We start from the raw sequence: 9,957 nt of genomic DNA, 5'->3' as shown, positions 1-9,957 counted from the left end.
CTTGTCACCACAACCCTGCCATGTGCGCCAAGACTCCTTGACAAATTCCCCAGTAGACTCATTTTATAATAAGCTCTCTTCTTCTCTCTCTAGGTGAATTCATGTATTGATCTGATTGAAGCCCTTCCCGCCCTGTATCCCCACACCTGCACTCTGGGCGGTGGCGTCAGGCGAACGACACCGATGACCTCAGAAGCATGCACTAGAAATACCCGGTACCCTGGTGCGCGGCACTTCACACCCAGAACGGCTCGTAGTGCGTTACCGGGCTACACTTCCATCCCGGGGCCCTGACCACCTTGCAGTAACTACCAGCAGAGGACGCCACGTGTCGCCTTCGGCCTGGTCGCTCTGTGGTGATTTTGCAGAGTGTGGGTGAATTCCATGAGCTTTAAAGCAACGTGCTGGGCAAGCTCCCGACAGGCCTTCCTGGCCTCGTCTTCATGGCAGCAGGACAGGCACCTACGGTCACTAGCGGTTTTACCTCTGTGCTGTCTGGCCCTGATCAGAGCAGGGGTGGGCAGCATGATGGGAACGAATCCCAAGTCCTGCTACGCTTGTTCGCACAGTAGGGGGATATGCAAAATAACCCCCCCATACATGGACACAGCCATTCTGCAGAAAGGCAGGCAGGGAGATCTCTCATCATTCCGGGTGGAGCTGTCATGACACTTCTCCAGGCTTGGATTAGGAGAAAACAAGGCCCCCGCAGATCAGCAAACAATATCTCACCGGTTGCAGATTTACATACATGAATGGAAATGCCTTGCCGGCCCTCATCGCGGACTGAGGGGTAGGCCTGGATTTGACACTGACCGTTCTGGAGCACTGAAAGGGACTTCAAAAGTCAAACACAGGAGTCAGGCTTTGTCTGCAGTGGTAAAGATTACATTGACCTTCACCTTTTTAGCAACGGGCTCATTTCAAACAGCAGTAATTTACAGACACGATCCTAGGGAGCATTAGCTTTGCCTGGGCCGTACAAGTGCAATAGGCAGCCATGCATGGCATGCGCTCACTCGATGTGTCTTGATAATGTTCTAGCCGTTTGGGAAGCAGTGCGTTTCAGCCTGCTCCAGGGAGACGTACTACCCCTAGCCAAGAAGCCATTGCAACCAAGGGTGGCTCATAATTTGGGGTGCCTCATTTTCGAAGAGCCGGCTTGGGATGCCTGGAAAGAGCCTGGTTTCCTGAGGGGACCCGCTCAGCACTTTCTGAAAAGCAGGTCCCTTTGAAATGTCTCAGGATGAGGCCCCACAAATGGAGGCCTCAGCAGTTGCCAGTCACTCCTGAGAATCTTGCCCCAGGAAAATATTCAAATCCTTAACTTTGCAAGGATTGGTCCTGCTGTGAGCAGGGGGTGGGACGAGATGACCTCCTGAGGTCCCTTCCGACCCTGAGAGTCTGTGATTCTATGAATGCGAAGCGAAATCCCGCCTGTTCGCTAGCAGGGCCTGGAGTCCCTATGCTGGGCGCAGCTGTCCTTTAGCAGCAATTTGCAGCACAAAAGCTGTGAAACAAGGTGATGTTCAAAAGTATCCGCAAGAACAAAACACCCTGGACATTTATTTGAACCACCAAGGGCCTGATCCTGGCCCACTCACCTCAATAACGTCTCAGTCCAATTACCCCACTCCCAGAGCAGACCCATAGGGGTTTGAGTAGGACTTAAATGATGTCTAGGCCTCTGCCGAGGGGAGTTTTGCCCACAGTGTATGAACGGAACTGTGACGAAGCGGGACTGTTCTTAATGTTTCCTCTGAATAGTGTGGGGGTGCCTCAGTTTCCCCTATGCAGTTCTTAAGTAGCTAGGTGGTGGGGTAAGGGTGTATGATCATTGCAGAGCCCTAGAGGGCAGGTGTGTGCAGGCATCTGGACATAGAGAATGGCCGACACCCTGTTTCCTGGCAACTGATGGCCTGGCCCTTCCCCCCTGCAAGGTGAGAGCTAAAGGGTTGAAAACAAAGAGATCAGGTGCCCTTCTGGCCTGGGACAGGGACAAAGCCCAGAGGAGGAGGGGCTGGAGAGAGTTTGTCAGTTTGAGGCTGGCTGGGGACATGGAGTGAAGGGCAGAAGGTGTTGTCTGGCTCACTGCCCCCCAGAGTGGACCCAGCTGAGGGGTCCTGTTCTCCGCACCTACAAGCTCTGTTTTAGACCATATTCCTGTCGTCTAATAAACCTCTGTTTTACTGGCTGGCTGAGAGTCACATCTGACTGAGGAATCATGGAATCATAGAATATCAGGGTTGGAAGGGACCTCAGAGGTCATCTAGTCCAACCCCCTGCTCAAAGCAGGACCAATCCCCAATTTTTGCCCCAGATCCCTAAATGGCCCCCTCAAGGATTGAACTCACAACCCTGGGTTTAGCAGGCCAATGCTCAAACCACTGAGCTATCGAGTTGGGGGGCAGGACCCTCTGGCTTCCCTAGGACCCCACCTGGGCGGACTCGCTGTGGGAAGCGCACGGAGGGGCAGAGGATGCTGAATGCTCCGAGGTCAGACCCAGGAAGGTGGAAGCCGTGTGAGCTGTTTGCCCTGGGGACAGTCTGCTCCCAGAGAGGAGACTTCCCCAGAGTCCCGCCTGCCTTCGTAGGGAGCAGTTCCAGAGCATTGGCTGGGGACTCCGTGACAGGAACACAAGCTCATTTTCAGTTGCATGCTCAGGTCTCTTTGCACGTGGAATTGCCCACTGCAAGCCAGGTTCTGAGCGCTGAACATTTAGCCCTAAAGGACTTTTCCCAACAGAGATGCTACTCAAAACCAGTAGCGAGACGTGGGCTGCCTTACCTTGCAAAGTCATTCCACCGAGACCCTCACAGCGTTCCAGCCGCTCCAGAAAGGGGCCATCCTGTCTAGGCATCCACTCTGCAGATCTCCCACCCTATAGTGCGCCTGCCCAAAGAACAGCTGTCCAAACTAAGGTCATTTGAAAACTTGGACCAGTCTTTGAGCCAGAGCCCAGGGTCCTTACCCAGTGCACAGACCAAGTCCCTCCTTTGGCAAACTCCTAGTGAAGTCAGGGGTTGAAGGGTCCTGCAATGAACTCTGCAGTCACAGACCCCACAGCCCTCCCTGACCCCGATGAGGCCTATACAGTTGAGCTCCCTGCAGGATTAGGCTTTAGCAAGAAGTTGGCCTCCACAATGTAACTCTTATTCCTGTCATATAGAGAGCAGCTCACGTTTGGGTGAGGGACCCGATGCGACTTTAGATTGACACGGCTGATCAGACTGTGGTTGACTTTAATTCACTGGCACGCTGTGTTTATATTGGGGTTTCACCGTGACAAAGCACGATCTCCTGCAGATGCCACAGCCCTGAACTTTACTTCCCTACCCCTGCCTCTATCTGGCATAAAATATGATCTTGCTAAAACTGAGCTTTCTGGGCCTCTAAGGCCGATGGCAGGATGGGGGCCCGACCCAAGTGGGGGAATCTCACAGAACAGGCAAAACAGACAAGAGTCACCCAACCCAACGAGATCTCTTCGTCTGGATGGATTCCCTTTCACATCCGCTCGCCCTAGGGAAGGCTGCTGTACAAGTTCTGTGCTTTGCTCACCCTCTGCGGCCTACAGTTCATCATTATGCCTTGGCTGGATGGGATACATATCACATTTATGCCATAGTCTATACTGACTGCCAGGTAATTGCTCCAGGAGGCCATTGCTCGAAGACTGCAATTTTTTTTTAATTACAGCAAGTAAAGGCCATCGATATAGAACTGGACAGATCTGTTTTTAATGAGATGCAACCTCCTGCTGGTTCAGAGGTTGCCTCCTTCGGGGCTGACCCGGGAAGGCTGGGTTTCATTGTCAGACATGTCAGAGAAGTGTCACGGGTTTAACCTTCTGAGACAGAGGGTCACATTTCCAGCCTTGTGATTGGGTCACCGAACCGGCACCGTTGTCACCTTGTCTGGCTGCCAGAGGCAGAAACTTTCCTTTGCGGCACTGAGCTTTTCCTCTTCCGTGGAGCCTCATTTACGTTCTTTATGGAGTGGTGAGTGGAGGCGAGCCCCCCGCCCCCGCACTCGGCTCTCTAGCTCGGCCCTGTGATTAATGCTGACGTACATTCCACTTTTTATTAGGGAGTTGTCTGTTGCAGGCAAACATCTTGAGTGTTGCTGCTCAGAGGGTGTAATAGAGAGAGTGTCTGACACAGGCAGGGCTGGGGGCTGAGCCGCTGCGGTTCTGCCTTATAAGACATCCCCTCCTCGCCTAGTTTTCCTTGACTCTGCTCGGCTGGGCACCAAGCTGCCTTGTTAAACGCTTTCTGCTCCTAGACCTCAGCCGGAAGACCCAACCAACCTCCTGGGGCAGATGCGCCAGGCTCAGACCTCAGTTGTGCCAGCCATGCCCATTCGGCTGAGCACCGGGCAGCCTGGACTCCTCCAGACTTCAGCCTCACAACCGACAGAGCAGCCTGGGCTATGCACGAGCCTAGAGCCAGCACATAGTGGAATGGGAGGTGAGTGGGAGCGCGGCACTTAAGGCCCAGAGCACAGAGCTGATTCCACTCAACTTTAATTCAGTGTGAATCTGGAGTGACTCCTCTGAAGCCGCCCAGGGTTACCCTGTGACTGACAAGTTATCGCCCACTGATGGAAAGTGCTGGATCAGAGCTAAGTGTTTATTCTCATGATAATTACTACCCTGGAGTGGAGCAGGGGGACGTGTCTCAGCCACACATGCCCAGAGGGCCAGGCCTGGGACACTGAGCCCTGACTGCGAAGCCCTGACTTAGCCATGGCCCTGCAAGCTATTCCGTAGGGCAGAACCTGTCTGTCTGCCCACACCCTCCCTGAAATCCAGGGAGCTCCAGCCAGGAGTTAACAGCTTGCAGGATCGGGGCCCGTGGTCACAACACTGTGAACTGAATTTCCTCCTCTCCCTGCCCCCACTCCCGCCTCCTCACACAGAAGAGAAATAAACCGGCCCGGTCACCCCCCAGCTGGCACGGAGGGCATTCACTACCAAGAGATCCTGCAGACGGGATTCAGGAGAAGCAAGAAGCCATTTTTGTGCAGTTGTCGAACGCTCCCGTTCCCAGGTGACTCCCTGTCATGTGGCACGTGCCACGGGGGATCCCAGCTGGGTTGTGGGGAGGGGCTGTGGTGGGCCCCAATGGCTGCGACTGTTGCGCTGTCCTGGGGCGGAGGGGCCTGGGGTGTTGAAGCGGGGTGTACGGCTGGGAGGCTGCAGCAGGCAGTGGACTGAGGTGGTCTGGGCCTTGCGGTGGTCGGTGGGGTCTGGGCCTTGTGGGGGTCTGGGCCTTGCGGGGGTCGGTGGGGGTCTGGGCCTTGTGGGGGTCTGGGCCTTGCGGTGGTCGGTGGGGGTCTGGGCCTTGTGGGGGTCTGGGCGTTGTGGTGGTCGGTGGGGGTCTGGGCGTTGTGGAGATCTGGGCCTTGTGGGGGTCGGCGGGGGTCTGGGCCTTGCGGTGGTCGGCGGTGGTCGGTGGGGGTCTGGGCCTTGCGGTGGTCGGTGGGGGTCTGGGCCTTGTGGGGGTCTGGGCCTTGCGGTGGTCGGTGGGGGTCTGGGCCTTGTGGGGGTCTGGGCCTTGCGGGGGTCGGTGGGGGTCTGGGCCTTGTGGGGGTCTGGGCGTTGTGGTGGTCGGTGGGGGTCTGGGCCTTGCGGTGGTTGTGATGTGGTGGTGGTTGCACAGCGGGCGGGGTTGAGGCGGCTGTGATGTGGTGGTGGGTTGTGGGGCTGCCGGCTGTTGTCTCTGTCTCTCTCCAGTGGAACGCTGAAGGATCCATCGGCAGTGCCGGTGGAAACAAGCGATTCATTCTTTTGCGAGCTGTCAGCTTTCCGAGAGATCGATGAAAACGCTGCTGTACAAGTGGAGTGGAAGGGTCGGCGTGTCGCGCCAGCCACTGTAAATCTCCGCTCCGCTTGTTCCATGGGCGGTGTGGTGCTTAGAGCTGGAGCGGGAGGCACAGAGAATCGATGCAGACACACAGACCATCCAGACGCTTCGGCACTTGCTTCCCGGGCCCCCTCGGAACCTGGTCTTGTCCTTTGCAGGCCTCAGAAATTCCTCCTGACCCCATCAGCCCTGTCCTGGTTCATCTGCTGCTCCTGTCTGTAACAGGGCTGTTAATTCCTAGAGGTGACCCCAAGCTGCAAAGGTCAGACCCAGGTCCGGGGGGGTTTAGATCCAGAGCCTACTCTGAGCCCCTCCGTCTGGGAGCCAGCCCTGCTCGTGTTAATGCAAACGCTACATCCCTCCTACCGCGTCTCCTCCTGTCTGACTCTGCCAAGAAGCCACCAAGCTGCCTCTGTAGCATGACAATCATGTCACTGAGGATCACGGCTTCCTGGCAGGGTCGCAGAGCTGGAGCGACTGAGGCTGGGGAGGAGCCCTCTGGATCAAACATGTCTTTGTTGGCAGTTGGCAAGTTCCTCTTTAGTCCAAGTGACACAGAGACCCCCACAAATCCCCCCAGCCCTGGAATAAAGAGGAATTTCGATGGTGACCTCGCTTCTCCTTCCAGCCAGCCCATGACCGCATCCTTTTTAAGCAAGGAGACAGAGGTTATTAGGCATTAATAATGAACGGTCAATTACTTATCTTTGTTACTGTTGCTATTAACACCAATCCTTAGCAGCCCCACTGGGCAGCCCTGTCCCAGCCAGCTGATCTGCACAGCACCCTGGGCAGGGGCAGGGGCAGGGGCAGACTTCTCATTTGACAGCGCTCCAGCGGAACATTGCCAAATTTGGGTGCCCAGAGGGAGGACCCTAGATCCAGGATCGGGGGCCTCTCGGAGGTCTCAGCACCCACGACCCCTGCTGAACTGGGCTCTCTCTGAAAATCAGGCCACGGAGTTCAGTGCCAGAAGACAGATTTAGGTGCCGAGTGCGGGAGCGTTATCCTCGGCTGGGCTTCGCCTGCCTGAAAAACCCAGGCATGGGCTGGCTGAGTTACAGCCCCCCTGGAGGAGCCAGTGAGCCAGGGCGACTTGGCAAAGACCACTCAGGACAGAGCCAGGAGATCTTGGAGACATGTCCTGTGCTTAGACCCCTCGCCCTTTCCCAGGCTGCCTCTCCCAGTGAAACAGCCGGCTGGGGAATCTCTTCGGGGGACCCTCTTTCTTCCTTTGCTAAGAGGGGCTCCAAGCAACCAGCCTGTTGTGATCCCTACAGAGCCTGCTGGGGCCACGAAACCCAAGGCAGGGGCTAGAAGTGAAAGAATGAGCGAAGGCCAAGGAGGGGAGAGTGGAAGGAGGAGAGACTGTAGTAAGGGAAGGGGGGGAGATGCAGAGAAAGGGAGGATGAAAACCAGCAGAGAGAGAAAGTGAGAGAGAAAACCTTGGCTCTGTTTCCTCAGCACTGAACCGCTGTGCGTTGTGTCATAAGCCAGTCATGTAATTCACAGGCACGTGTGCTGGGGCTCCAGAGTCGCTGCTCAGCAAGGCATTTCCCGTGACTCCTTGGGCAGTAGGTTTGACCCCCAAATAAACAGCGGGGCAGCTGCCCCCACCCCTTGTCGCCTGCCTTGCCCCCCGGTGAGCTCTGTGTCTCTCCTGCCCATGGGTGAAATTTCATTGCAAGAAGGGACGAGCCAGCAACTCCTGGCTCCCTGCTGGCTGCTTCCCCAAAGCCGGCATGGTCCCCTGTCTAGCAGCTTTCCCCTCTTTTCACCTGCACTCGACCCAGCTAGGTCCTTGCTCTGTGCGGACAGAGAGGCAGCAGACGGCTGGGGGATGTCACTCCCTGACTCGCTTTCACCAGCCACTTTCGGAAGCTCCCTGAAGCAAGGAAACAGTGAGCTGTATTTGATATAGATAGATCTCCATCTCCCTGCATCAGCGTCTGAAATCCCCCCCGAGCTTATTCACCTCCCAGGAATCCACAGGAGGTTGCAGGGAGACCTCACTGGGCTGCCTTACAGATGCTTGTTGCTGGACGCTCAGTGAACCTGCCTGTGGTTGTGTTGGCAATGGGGCTGGAACAGGAAGTTCTATTATAAACGAGGGGCCCTTTCAAGTTCTGACAAATTCATCAACCAAGCAAGGCTGTGCACATGCTGGCGAGGGAGAGGCTTTGCTTGCTGAGCCTGGAGGGGATCCCGGCCTGCTAAGATCCCGTCTATTCAGGCCTGGCAGACGCGCAGGTGTGAAGCTGTTCCTGCTTCTCTTCCTTCCCACGCCCTCCGCCAGAGTTGTCCGGCTGCATCAGCCCGAAGCCAGCGGACAACAAAGTGGAACAAGCTGGGCTGCCCCCGTCTTGGGGCCTGCCCTGGCCAAGCGGGGCGTGGATGCGCTCCAGCGTGCACTTCCAGCTCCGGTGGTGATAGACAGATTCAGGAGCCTGGCCGCAGAGAGCTTCTCACCAGCACAGGGATACAGAATACCAGGGTCACCGCTAATCATCCTGTGAGGGGGCCGCATCCCCCCCACCTCAACAGGGTGCCCAGCAGGAGGCCCCACTGACGCTGACCCAGCCTGGGACTTGGGGCTCCACTCCCAGCCAGGGGTCAGAGGCAGCTGGTGAGGGGCCTAGTACCTGGGAGCTGTTTGGGTGCAGCTGAGCTCATGACTTTAGAAATAGCCGGGCGACCCCCCCCAAGGAGAGGGCACAAGGGGAGGGTGACCAGATGTCCCAGTTTTATAGGGACAGTTCCAATATTTGGGGCTTTGTCTTATATAGGTGCCAATTACTCCCCACTCCCTGTCCCGATTTTTCACACTTGCGGTCTGGTCACCCTATGGTGGGGGTATGAGAAGAGGACAGGGCAGGACGTTCTGGGGGCACATAGGACCATTGATCTGTATTTTGGACTTTACCGCTTGTAAATCTGCAGGGGCAGACGGTGCAGCTGGAGACATTAGCCAAGTTGGCATCACTTTGGGTTGAGTCGGTGCCCTGCCTGTAAATCCTAGGCTGGAGAGGGGGGGATGCGTCCACAGTGGGCCCCACAGGGAATTGTTCTCTTCTAGCATTCTGTCCTCCCTGGCCCAGCCCTGCTTCATGTGCATGGCCCAGGGACAGCACCAGGGGCTGTACAGCCGTGTATCCGTTAACCGGCCCAACCCCCGGGGAGGTAAATCAGGGAGGGGAGAAGTGATGTACCCAAGGCAGCAGGGGCTCAGTGCTGGGGTAGGACTCGGGAACTCTGGGCCCAGCTCTGCTGCAATCTCCTACCGGACATGCCTCTTGTGGAGGCTCAGGAAAGAGGCAGAAGAGGAACTATCGGGATTTCCCTGGGCTCTCCCTGCCACAGATCCACGTGCAGCAGGCCTGGAGGCTACCTGCCCCCTGGCCAAGTCCAGAGAACTCTCGGTAGCTGGGAAGGGGTGAGCGACTGAGTCGGTGTCCCTGGGGATAGCACCAGAGAGACCCATGGCCCCAACTCCCTGCTCCTCCCCTTCCTGTTTCTCAGACAGCCTCTGGCTCCAACCTACCTGCAGCCTCTCCACTAATGGGAACCAGTGAGAGGGTGCTGGACGGAGGAGCCCACATCTGCTCTGCGGCTCTTATCTCCAAAGCCCTTTATGCTCCAACTGCTTCCAGCTGTTGAGCCCCCGTCACTCTGCAGTTCCTGCCGCCGGCCCTGTTTACACTCGGCAGTTTGAACCTGGGTCCCATTCGTTCCCCAAATCACTGTCCCAGGCCCTGGGAGCCAGCGAAGCAGTGGGGTACGGAGTGGGAGAGCCCAGAGCCTGCGATGCCATCCCCACAGTGTCCAGACGGACAGGCAGCGTGGCCAATGCCGCATGGGACGGCAGGGGTGGATTGATCCTTTCTAGGCTTAGACCAAAACACCCCCACAGCCAGGCCTGCGCCACTGCAAAGGAAGAAGTGAGGAACTTGTCCCATCCACACATACCCCGCCACACACACACACACAGACACACACACCTTGTAGGCTTCCAGGGGACTGGCGCCAAATTCAGCAAACAGGCAAAGCGTCAAGCAGAGGCAAAGCTGCCGAGACGAACCTGGACAGACA

At 56.7% G+C, this 9,957-nt stretch overlaps 1 long non-coding RNA gene across 1 annotated transcript; it reads left to right on the top strand.

Annotated features, from left to right (window-relative positions):
- Positions 1–3,777: 3,777 nt before the first annotated feature.
- LOC140897801 (uncharacterized) lies at positions 3,778–5,242 on the top strand. Its single transcript, XR_012154812.1, has 3 exons — positions 3,778–4,002; positions 4,286–4,470; positions 4,922–5,242. It is a non-coding gene; the product is annotated as an uncharacterized lncRNA (long non-coding RNA).
- Positions 5,243–9,957: the final 4,715 nt, after the last annotated feature.

The sequence above is a fragment of the Lepidochelys kempii genome, chromosome 14 (assembly GCF_965140265.1).
Source record: "Lepidochelys kempii isolate rLepKem1 chromosome 14, rLepKem1.hap2, whole genome shotgun sequence".
Lineage (NCBI taxonomy): Eukaryota > Metazoa > Chordata > Testudines > Cheloniidae > Lepidochelys > Lepidochelys kempii.
Note: the sequence above shows the minus strand (reverse complement) of the source record. Positions and strands in the feature narration are given on the sequence as shown.